This window comes from Equus caballus, chromosome 22 (assembly GCF_041296265.1).
Source record: "Equus caballus isolate H_3958 breed thoroughbred chromosome 22, TB-T2T, whole genome shotgun sequence".
Lineage (NCBI taxonomy): Eukaryota > Metazoa > Chordata > Mammalia > Perissodactyla > Equidae > Equus > Equus caballus.
The window spans coordinates 46003568-46015167 of NC_091705.1; the positions used below are offsets into that span (position 1 = coordinate 46003568).

At 49.2% G+C, this 11600-nt stretch overlaps 1 long non-coding RNA gene across 1 annotated transcript; it reads right to left on the bottom strand.

Moving 5' to 3' along the window:
* Positions 1–1856: 1856 nt before the first annotated feature.
* Positions 1857–10138, bottom strand: LOC111770044 (uncharacterized). The gene is made up of 5 exons (XR_002802979.2): positions 10047–10138; positions 8113–8303; positions 7659–7934; positions 5740–5858; positions 1857–3557 (listed from the first exon to the last, which is right to left on the bottom strand). It is a non-coding gene; the product is annotated as an uncharacterized lncRNA (long non-coding RNA).
* Positions 10139–11600: the final 1462 nt, after the last annotated feature.

Here is an 11600-nt window from a genome sequence, read left to right on the forward strand (position 1 = left end):
GCAGGGTTTCCAACTGTAATCTATCATGTGGATGAACGTTTTACCTCTTGTTGATGCCCACCACATTGGGGCTCTAATTTCCACCCCAGGACCGGTTCCCTGTGGAGCGGGCAAGCCTCACCTAACCTTTCTGTGTTAGTTTCATCTCCTGGAAAATAGAGTTAATATCTACCTGGCTCACAGTAACACAGGAATTAGTCACTGCTTTTCAGAGTGCTAATCTCTGCCTTTGCCAGCAGAAGGCAATTCCACCAACAGTCCCCAAATTATATCTGATAGCAAAGTTGCTGATGAGCAGTATTTATTACCACTATTTTCATTGTCAGGCTCCAAACTAATAGTTATGAGGTCGCCGCTTAATTCGCAAATCCAAGAAGCTGTCATAGTGACCACAGTGAGTGGAATTCAGAACTGAGGACCACTTTGCAAAAATTACCACCCTCCCAGAGCCAGACTTCATCTGAGGCTGGGCAGGCAGTCACAATGGAACTTAGAAGGTCACAATGGGATGTGGCTTCCTCCCTTTCAATTTCAGGCTATGATTAATCTCTTCTGCAGTTATTTTATTTGAAAGAATAATCTAAAACTGGCCCCAGACAGAAGGAACTCTCCTGAAAAGGGAAATCTACGTGAAAGAAAAGAATGTTGCTCACACAGAAGAAACGGCGTGAGCACGCTGGGGGAGGTTTGAGGACGCCGAGAGGCCTGGTCCTTAATTTATGACTCAGAAATGGAGAGCTCTTTCTTCTTGAAAGCTGGTGATTCACAACCTCATTTGACTCCATCAAAAATATGTCCAGTTGCAAGAGCTGCCAAAACAGTGGATTTTCTGCAGCCCATGAGACCCCACACAGTTTCTCCTCCGGCCTGGAGACCTGGGTACACTGTCTGCCGTGGATTTGTGAGGTCCCTCAGCTTGAGTTTTCCTGCCCTCCTAGTTGTAAATAGTCCACAAGAAAGCCCCTGCCAGGGGCAGGCTGCTTCGGTTTCCAGGTTTCCAGGGCAGGGTTTCTCCACCGCGGTGCTCCTGACATCTGGGACTAGGGCTTTCGTATTGTGGAGTCATCCTATGCCTTGTAGGAGGTATAACAGCATCTCACTAGGTGCCGGTGGCAGCCCCTTCTCGCCTAGTTGTGACAACCCAAAATGTCCCCACACTTGGCCAAATGGCTCTGGGGAGCAAAATTGCTCTGGTGGCAATTCATGGAGCTGTGCAGTCCCCTGAGCTCTTCCAAGGCTGCCCTTTGGTATCCCTTCATGTTGACTGGGGAGATTAAAAGCCTCAGGCCCTCTGGCTGGGCGAGCAAGACTGTGGGATGGTGGAGAGTGGAGCCGTTCTGACTTAGGGAGCATCTTTTTGCCTGGCACACACATTGCCTGGGCAACAAGTCAACCAGTCATTGTGGCCTGCCTCCCAGGTGCCCGTTTGAATTGTGCCTGCAAAGCAGGTGGTTACTCAGCTCTCTCACGCTGCTTAGAAATGTCCCTACCTAAGTGAGCATGTCATCACCACCTCATCCCCTCAGCCGTGGGCACGCCGGCGAACGGCAGCAGAAGTAGTTAGCTGATTTCAGGAGGGGTGTGGGTGGGAGAAACTGGCCTTTGAAGCCCAAGAATGTCAAAGATGACGGAGACTGGACCCGTGGAGATGGCCTTCATTGAGAGAGCCCCTCGGTCCCTACAGGTGGCCTGCACTACCTGAGCTGTTCAGGTGTGAGGGAGCAGGGCCCCCAGCCCACGGGTAGCATCTGGAGGATGCAGACTTAAGCTCCTGTAAGCCCTTGGTAAGCTCCAGGCAGTCTTCCATTTGGAGGCCTCGCTCCCATCGTCTCAAACAAATTAAAACACACCCACACTTTAGTTTAACTACAATTTATTTGCAGTAAAAATATTTGAAAGGAGTTTAATGATTCAGCTTCTTAAATTATCTGGTGGTGGGTAATTCATCAAAGTCGGAATTACCTGTGATTCCCCCCACAACCAATAGCATCCTTAGGAGTTCTCGTAGCTGTTTTCTCAAATGTAATGAAGTTTTTATGACGACCGCATCGTGAATACTGCATCCAACAAGCGCCGAGGAGGCCTCATTGCTGTATTTGGCAGGCGTTTAATGAAGCATTTATTAATTTTGATTTTGCTGCTTTCTTGTCAAATTTCGGAGCCGATAATTTTTCTCCACGTTGCACACACTTCGAGAGGCCCCAGGAAGGCCCTGCTTACGGCTCTGGGGAGGAGCCTGCCTTCCACCAGACATGAGAAGAAGATTCCAGAGGCTGCCGAATGGTCGCTTTGCTGGGGGCGTTTGCCTGGCTGTTGGCATCACTCCCGTTTTCTCTTTCTTAGTTTTTATGGCGGTAAAAATTAAGTTGAAACATCTGGAGATCCACATGTGCAGATTCACAAGCATCAAACACAGGCATTCCTTCCTTATTTCTTGATTAATCTATTGGACGTCAGCTTTCTGATCGGCCCATGCTTTAATCACGGGGGGATTGCCTACCAGCTGGGCATTTTACTGTTCTCTGTTCCAGCAAATGAAGCATAATTGCTGGGATGTGAACCAGTCGGGAAAACAATGAGAAATTAGGCGTAATGGGACAGCATTTCCTCTGCGTTCTAACACCGGGCCCAAAGTGGGGTCAGCCGGTGGTTTATTTTCTTCTTCACGAAAAGGGACCTCGCCATCATTAACAGTGTGAGGTACAGTCCCGACTGCTTTCAGCTGAGCAGGGAGAGCGCTTTCCTCCCTCCCAAGGAGAGGAAGCCTGTCTCCTAGAAGCTTATGGTGATATTTAAAGATATAAAAAGGGACAGGACAATTAAAAATGTGCACGAGTAGCTTTAGGGCTGACGTTATTGATGCCTTTGTGATCAATAGCACTATTTTTATTTGGATTGCTGGGTAAGAACAAGCCTTAGGAAGGTCCGGCCACAAATTGAGAGCGCCTTACAGACGGACTGTAAAAGCCTGCTGTAGCTGGGAGCCGGGCGGGCATGACGGGTAATTGACAGCTTTGGGTGATGCCGTGAGGCGGGGCTTTCATGGGTGGATGCCCAGGAGAGGGGACTGCGTCTGCCCGCCTCCCGGACCCCAGGTGGAGGGAAGCTGTTTATAGCAGAATTTGGCTGCAGTTGAATTTTAATCTTGGGACTCACCGATTGCTTTAAGGACCAGCTCCTGGAGCCACCATTTGTTTTCCGTAGCTTTACCCAGAGACTTAAGAAATCCCCCCAATAGCCGTGTGCAGGGTCGTTTCTGTGGAAAGGATTTGAACGAGAAAATGTCGTAAATTCGGGCCATGGATGGTGGTCCTCCTTTCTGATTGAGCTGTTTGGACATTGGTTTTCTGATAATAATGGCAGCTCGTATTTACTGGGTGCTAAGGACACTCAGGGGCGCTGCTAAGCGCTTTTCACGTCTTGTTTATTTTAAAACTCACAACAGGTCAGACTCAGTTCTGAGGCCCATCTTCTGGACCTGCGCCATCTGTAAGGTAGCGACCGGCTGAGTGTGGCTCTTGAGCACTTCAAGTGTAGCTGGTCCACGTTGAGAGGAGCTGTAAGTGTAAAACACACACCAGATTTCAGACATAGGGCCAAAAACAAAAAGAATGTGACTATTTAATCAATAATTTTCTATATTGATTACATGCTGGAATGATACCATTTTGGACACATTGGGTTACATAAAATGTATTATTAAATTATATTCTTTTTGCTTTGTACTTTTGTTTTTACTGTTTAAGAATCTGGCTACTAGAAAATGAAAAATTACAAATGTGGCTCGAGTTATATTTCTATTGGATGGTGCTGGCCTAGAGGAAGAATAGAGGCACAGAGAGGTTAAGTAACTTGCCCAAGGTCACAAAGCATGCTAGTGGCAGGACCTTTTAGATGCTAACAGCATGACTCCAAAATGGCCACTTTTCTATCCATTTTTTGTCATTGGCCCCACATCTCCAAAAATTCTTATTGAATTCCTAACTCTTCTGTTCTCAGTTTCCCCAGCTGGGTCACTAGGGGGTTGGGCTGTATCATCTTTACGGTTTTTTCCAGAGAATGACGTGCTCAGTTTTGTATTCTTTGGCACATAGTGCTGTACTGTGGGGAGAGGAGCATCAGTCTCTCTCTTAATGCTTATTTAATTACATTTAATTAGGAATCTTGTCATATTTTAGCCTGCAATTGGTCTCCTGGGGCCATCTGCTATGAAGGTTTTTGAAAAATCCAAACTTTATTCCTCACCATCGATCCGTGTGGTTCATGGGCCTTGAGTTGGAGTGATTTCATCTGTCCTAACTCAGAACGAGAAGCAGAAGGAGAGATCCAGCAAAGACGGGCTGGGCGGCTGTGAGCTGCCCTTCTACGAGCAAGGTGGCCAGGCTCCCTTGCTCAGGTGCTCATCTGAAAGTCCCTACTGAGCGCCCCCCTTGCTGTGCCCATGCCGGATTCTGGGGAGACCTGGGTTCAGGCATCATCTGTGCCCTTGTTGGCGTAGTAACCTGCCATGGATGCTCGCCGCTCATGGTAAAGCAGGGGCTGCAAGTGATCAGCACCAGTTGTCGATGTCCAGCGTTCTTGGACCAGCCACCTGGCCCCAGGGGCAGTCTTCAAGAAGGCCTGTGTTTGCCTGCTGCCCAGTCTCCTCCTACTGGGTTGGGCAGGATTCTTCCAGGAGTGGGGTGCTACAAAGAAGGGGGTCCCCGTTCCCTGTCACCATCAGGGTCCTTGCTGGAAAACTGGGGCAGGATTCAAAGGCAAGATCAGTGTCACGCATCCCCTCCCAGCACCAGGCTGAGAGCTCTCCTCCCGTGTGAGGCCAGCTTCTCCCGCCAGGGCAGCTGAGGGGCGGTGGGGCGGCGGTCCTCCGGCACGCCGTCTGCGCCCCCTCTTTGGGCATTTAATCAGTGTAGTTGATTAGTTGAAACACAGCACAGAATGGTCGAGGACCCTGGCTGGCAGCCTGCCGCTGTCATTTATGGCTGGGTGATTTGAGGCCATCCTCCCCACCCCGCTGAGCCTCCAATCCCTCATTTGCAAAATGAGACTCATCATATCTGCCCTGCCTCCCTCCCAGAGTTGTCGAGAGGTTCCAACAATGGATGAGAGAGTGATAGGAGCATGTGGGTAAACAGGAGAGTGGTATTTAAATACGTGCTATTTCCATAATTGCCTTGTATTGTGTGTATATCTCATCTCCCCAATTAGATGCGAGATCCTCAGTGACAGCCGCCATGGCTCACCCCTTTTGATATTCCCCACACAGCCAGGATGGTGTTGAACATATGGCTGCTGCTCAATAAATATTTACTGAATGGAACTGAATTTCAGATTGGTTCCAAATCACCCTAAAAACTTGGTCAGGTGTGGCCCAAAGGTTTTCTTAAGCAAAGGGCGAAGGGAGGGCGGCTCCACCGTGGATGTCAGGGAATGTCTGCAGAGTGGGTGAATCCGTGAATGAATGCATGCCTGGTGGCCTTAGCTTCACTCTCCCAGCCACGGGCCTTTGACAGCAGCTGTGAATCTGCCTTCTCTGCTCAGAAAAGACTTCTCCCTCTGTCCTTCGGGATGCGCTCTTTGCATTGTGCCTTGCTCTAGTTCAGATTTCTATTAAGTAGTCAAACATAATGTAATATTGCCAACAAAGAGATCGTTCCTGGATTAATTAATCTCCCTTTTATGTAGGGAAGGACATAAAAGAGAGCATAAGATAAGAAAAGAAAATGAAATTAATCTTACACTTTCTATGGCCGCCTGTTAATTTCAAGCTTTCCTGCTTCCTGGCGCCTGTGCTCCTGCGCGGTTTCTAGATTGCTCGGTACTTAAATGAAACATCTTATCGATCATTCCCGGGAATGCTGTGCAGCCAAAAAAAAAAGGCATTCAGGAGCCACAGTGAGTTTACTTTTATAGTAGTGCGCACCTTATCATCAGGTATGGCCAATACATCAAAATGATAAGCCAAATTTGTATACGATCTCACGCTGCTATCGATAAATCACGTTCACGCTGAGCTGCCAAATCAATTCTGCCCTGACACCCCCTCTCCTTGGAGGAGAGATTTGAGAAGAAGTGTGGAGGTAGCCAGGGAATAAAACTGTCTGAGAAGTTTCACAAAAGAAGCTGAACTCTGCTAATCAGAGAGGAGATGCATTTTTAATTCCAAAATGACCGAGCAGCAATTCAGCAGTCCTGACGACAGGCAGAACGCCTCGGCCCCTGGGGTTGAAATAGATGGCTTACGTATCTTTGCCCTGCCAAGCTGCATTCTCACATTTTCCAAAATGTCCATTAACCCCAGAGGACATTCCAGCTGGCCCCTCACCCCACCGAGACGATGTAAATATAATGATTAACCAGTCCGCACTAGCATCAAGATTTCTTGACGCTCCTCTTCATTGAAAAATGCATTAGCTCCTGGCAGTACTGTCCAGAAATGAATTCGCAGACAACCGAGCGTCATTAGCCGTGATTTGCCCTGGCTAACTGCTCTCTGTTAGTGAATTTAGGGATGGAAATAAGCTATTTCCATCCACTTTATCATCCAGAGACCTTAGTACATAGTGTGTCTCTGGTGAGTGCTATTATTATAACCAGTCTCTAGAATTGCCATTAGAATTAATTCTGCAGAAACAGGCTCCCACCCAAAGCCATCAGCTGGGTGCCTTTAAGTCTTAAGATCAGCCTTTAATCTCTACTTTGAAGTTGCTGGCGGAGGCGAGAGTTTTATTTCAGCCTGATGACTGACTGTTTTAATTTTTTTAAGTAGTGAGCTGTTTCTCCCCCCATGATGAAGTCTGGAGGCTGCTCTCTGAATGAAGCCTGGCTCGGGTGAAGGCCATCGTGAGGGCGCCCGGTGCTGCTGGTTGGGCACAATGAGGGCACAGAGGACCATCAGGGCTCCCTAAAGGAAAACGTCAGGGCTTGCACAAGTCACCTCTCAAAATGCAAAGGGAGCGAGTAATGAGTCTGTGAATGGCAGAACACCTTCGGGAGAACCCCGTTGTCGTCCGTCCTGTGGAAGGAAACCTCTTCACCTTCCTGCCGTGAAGACCCCCTCGCCTGCACCTCTCCTGATTTTCTTAATGCTCCTTCCTCCAGCCTGGCTCTTCCCAGCATGCCCCTCGCATGATTTGCAGCCCACGGTGGCCCCTAGATCTCTGAGGCCAGTGCTTGCGTCTCTTCTGAGCCCCAGACCCACTCGCTGGACTTCCTGATGGACATTCCTCCTGCAGCATATCTTTCCCCTCCTTGGTTCCCATGTCATCTCCTCTCTGTATTTTAAAACCCTGCTCTGGGGGCCACTTCTGTGGATCCTTCCCTCCCTCCCCCAAGTGCAGAGACAGGCCCCACTTCCTGCGGACCTGGTATATATCTCATCACCGTATTTATGACCCAGTTTGTTTCCAATTTCTCCAGGAGATAAGTGTGCCCTACAGCTTGGTCTGCTCCTGCTCATTTGAATTTCCCGGCAAGGGCTTGACACACAGTAGGTCTCTGCAAATATTTATTAAATGAGTGCATATGTATTCAAATCCGGGAGAGGGGGAGAAGGATTGGAGGAAGGATTTGATAAACGGAAGCCTGAGAGATAGCTTCCAACTCAAATCAGTCCTGATCTATTTCATTGCAAATGATTAAACCAAAGGACAACTTACGAAAAAAGAGAGTTGAAAAGACGCTTAGCAGACGAAGGCCACCTTGGGAACATGTTAATAATCATTATCATCATCATGGCTCCCATGGACTGAGCATCCTGTCTCTGCTGAGCTCTGTGTCAAGGGCTTCACACGTCTTAGCTGGTGTTGACCTCATGCGATCCTCTGAAGCCATGGAAGGTGAAAGCCTTAGAGGCAGGGAGGCCTGAGCATTCGGGTCCATGCTGGTGGACTGGAAAGCCCCCTCCCACCGCCAGGCGTGTCGTCTCCGGGCTTCTGAAAAGATTGTATGACGCACAGGTCGTGTTGAGGACCCATTACAGGAAAGGCACGTTCTTTGTTTTCACTCTAGCGCCTTTTCCTCCCACCCATGTATTCCATTCAATCTCCACTATGGTCAGTAATATATGTTAGTCAGAGGGAGGTGGGGTAGGGGCTGAGGCAGAAACTTTACCTCTAAGAGAAGCTAATGGGTGCAGTTTGAGGGGGCACAAGCCCCTGACCTTGGTCGGATCAGCCCCAAGCGCTAATCAGCATTGCCGAGAATGTCTGTGTGCGCTAACAAAGCATCAATATTTGTTCTCCAGTGAGGTCCTCCAGGGCCACGGCAAACAGCAGCCTGGAACATGCATATAGCCCACCTGCCTGTAAGGAAAGAGAGAACAAACAGAAAAACAGCCCTTTGAATCCATTCTTCCCCATAGAAACAGAAATGATGTTCTGATCATTATGTCTAAAAAAGCAGTAGATATGAAAATTGGATTTGGTTGGAGCTGGATTTTAGCTGCAAATGGGTGGTTTTTAATAAAGTGCCTCATAGCAACCGATCTGTGAAAAGCTGCTACTTAAAAGCAAGTTCATATGATCTCGGAAAATGGCTCATCCAGACAGGGCAGTCTGTGACTGTTTATTTATAGTCGTCTGCACCAGATCAGATAAGCTGGGGCTGGTGGAAGTGGGGGGCTTCCAGAAGGTACCATCCTCAGACTGTTTATGTGATTAGGAAACGGATCATCGGCTCACATTTTCAAAACAGGGCTCTGGTCGGGGGAGGTATGGGTAGGTGGGCCCTGCCCTTGGATAGACGTTCTCAAGAGCTGAGGCCTGGGAGTCGTTCGTGAAGATGGGGGGAAGCAGGCTCGAGTGAGGAAGGGGCCGCAGGTGGAGACCTGGGTTGGTCATGTCTCTGCAGCCTCCTGCCTGTGTGGCCCTGACTGGTGCCTAAGCTTTTGTTGTCTTCCTCTTTTTAAACAGCTTTATTGAGATATAATTCACATACCATACAATTCGCCCATTTAAAGTGTAGAATTCAATGGTTTTTAGTATATTCAGAGATATGTGCAACCATCACCACGGTCCATTCTGGAACATTTTTATCACCTCAAAAAGAAACTCTGTCCCCTCTTGCTATCACTACCGACTCTCCTCATCTCTTCCAGCCCTAAGCAACCTCTAGTTTGCTTTCTGCCTCTGTCGACTTGCCTCCTCTGGACATGTCCTACGGTGGAATCCTACAATCTAGGTCCTCTCATGTCTGGCTTCTTTCCCTCAGCCTCATGTCCTCCAGGCTCCTGTCTGTGGTTTCGTGGGTCAGCACTTCATTTCCCTTTCTGACTGGCCCCTTCTGATTTCAGATTCCTCATACGTCAAATGTGTTGAATGCTGCCACCATAGGGCAATGCCAAGGGTGCTGCCCGCCCTCCCTGCTGGTACCTTCCCGGAGTGAAATACCACATAAGCATCAGTGGAGGTTGAGCTGCAGAAATTTCCCCCGGGGGAACTGCTTTTTTAGCTCTTTCATGCCTATCCCACTCCCCCACTTAAAATCGCAGTCTTGATTGAAGCCTACTGCATTTCATCCATCAAAATAAAAGGATTCCTTTCTTCCCCGTCTGGTGCTCCTGTTTTCCCCATCAGATTCATCAATTTGCATTTATTTTGATAGTAACAGTAACACCATTTGCTCATATTTGTTCAGCTTTTAGAGAGGCCAAGCCTCATGCTTGAACCTTACTTACAACAGCTCGTATTAACCCCAAGGGGCAAGAGACTCATGCCTCCCATTTAACAGCTGAGGAAACTAAGGCTCAGAGAAGGCAGATGAAGCTTTCCACGTCTTCCGCAGGAACCTTAATTCTTACATAAACGCTTTGGGATTCAAGAAATGGAGCTTGCCTGGACTTGAATTTTCCAATATGCACATTGTCCCTCATTTTACTGGCAAGTTCTTGAGTGGGTCTAAGGAGCCTGGGGAGCTCTGAGGCTGGTCTCCGAGCCCCGCACCGCCTCACCCCTCCACCCTCCACCCCAGGCACCTGAACCGCCCCCCCCCCCCCCCGCCCCGGGATGGAGAGAAGTCAACAGACAAGGCCAGCTACACGGACTCACAATGGGGCTATGTGGGGTGGGGGCGGGGGTGATGGGGTCTCCCAGGCCCAGAGCAGACGCTGGGGGCGGAGGGGCTCAGAAGAGGTTCCCTCAGGACGTGACACCTGAGTGGTGTCCTAAGCACAAAGTGAGGTCACAGAGGCAGGCGGGGTTTGGGCCTCTGGACGTCCTTTGATTAACTGTACTTGGAGGAGGGAGGCACAGAACGCCGGGAGCATGGGGGCGGGGTGATTAATCCTCCTATAATCTGTTGGCTGAAGTTTTGCTGGTGCAGGAGGTTTTGCTGGAGAGATCGATCGAGTCTCAACAGAGTGGCGAAATGGTGCAGCGACTGGGCTGCTCATTCCAGCAGAGCTTCACCCGGAGGGAGAGCTCGCCGCTCGGCGCCGGGTGGTGTTGGGGTTTCGTGCTGGTGTTTTTCTTGGTGGGCCGTGGGGAGTTCCTCACAGACCCCATTTGTATGCTTCAGGAAGCAGAAAGGGCCGGAGGAGAGGAGAGGAGGAAGAAAGGGAGAGAGAGCAGTAATAACAATCCCTTTATTTGATCAATGACTGAAGAGACGAGGGTGCTGCTTCATCCTGCTCCCATGATCATCATTTCTCTCTACCCTCACTGTGATCCTGTGAGGCGGGGTATTGTCCCTCATTTTTTTGGCACAAAATTTGGGGGCCCAAGAAGCAAATGATTTGCCTGAAGTCACATGGGTAATTAGCGCCAAATCCAAGACTTACACTAAGGACTTGGGACTCAAAGTGCAGTGCTGGGTCAGGAGTGAAACAGGAAGTAGTGGTGCCCATTACGTACCAGGTACCCCCGGAAGCCCTAAGATGTGGGCTGGTACAGGAACTGTACAAAGACAGTCTTGTGACACTGCTGGGCTGGAGGACGATTTGGGCTGTGCATGCCGGGCTATCGAAGCACAGAGAAAGCCATCCAAATCTGCTCGGGCCGTCAGGGAAGGGTCCTTGAAAGGGGAGATATTGAGGCTGGGTTTTGATGGATGCGTAGGAGTCCTTGAGTTCGGTAAAGGAGGAAGCTGCCTTCTGGGAATGGAGGCAGTATATGCGAAGTCTCAGAGCTGAGATTGGGGATCATGCATCCAGGGAACAATAGGGCTTGCAGAGTAGCTGATGCACAGGATGTGGGGCTAATGGAGGAAGAAGAGAGAAAGCTGGAAAAAACATCATGGTCTCCAGCTGCTCATTCAGCCTTCCCTTGTCTGGGTGGGCACAAGTAGCCTTTTCCTGGGGTGGGATTTCACTAGGGTTCAGGGAACTGGAAACGGCTTTGAAGACTTTTGTGCTTAGTGCCTGCACCCACTTTTGGAAGCTAAAAATGGATTCTCAAAGAAGTGAGAGCAAAGCCACAAGCAGAAAAGGATTTTGCTGGTGAAATTGCGTAACTGCCTCCCTGTCATTATCTAATTAAGGAAGAGGTGGGGGGAGCCCCAAGGCTTTGAAGCCACAAGAGAGAATTCTGAAATGCTCCAGCCAGGTCCTGCTGGAGGGGTCTAATCACAGAGCGGCATTCTCCGAGCATCAGCTTAGTCGGTGG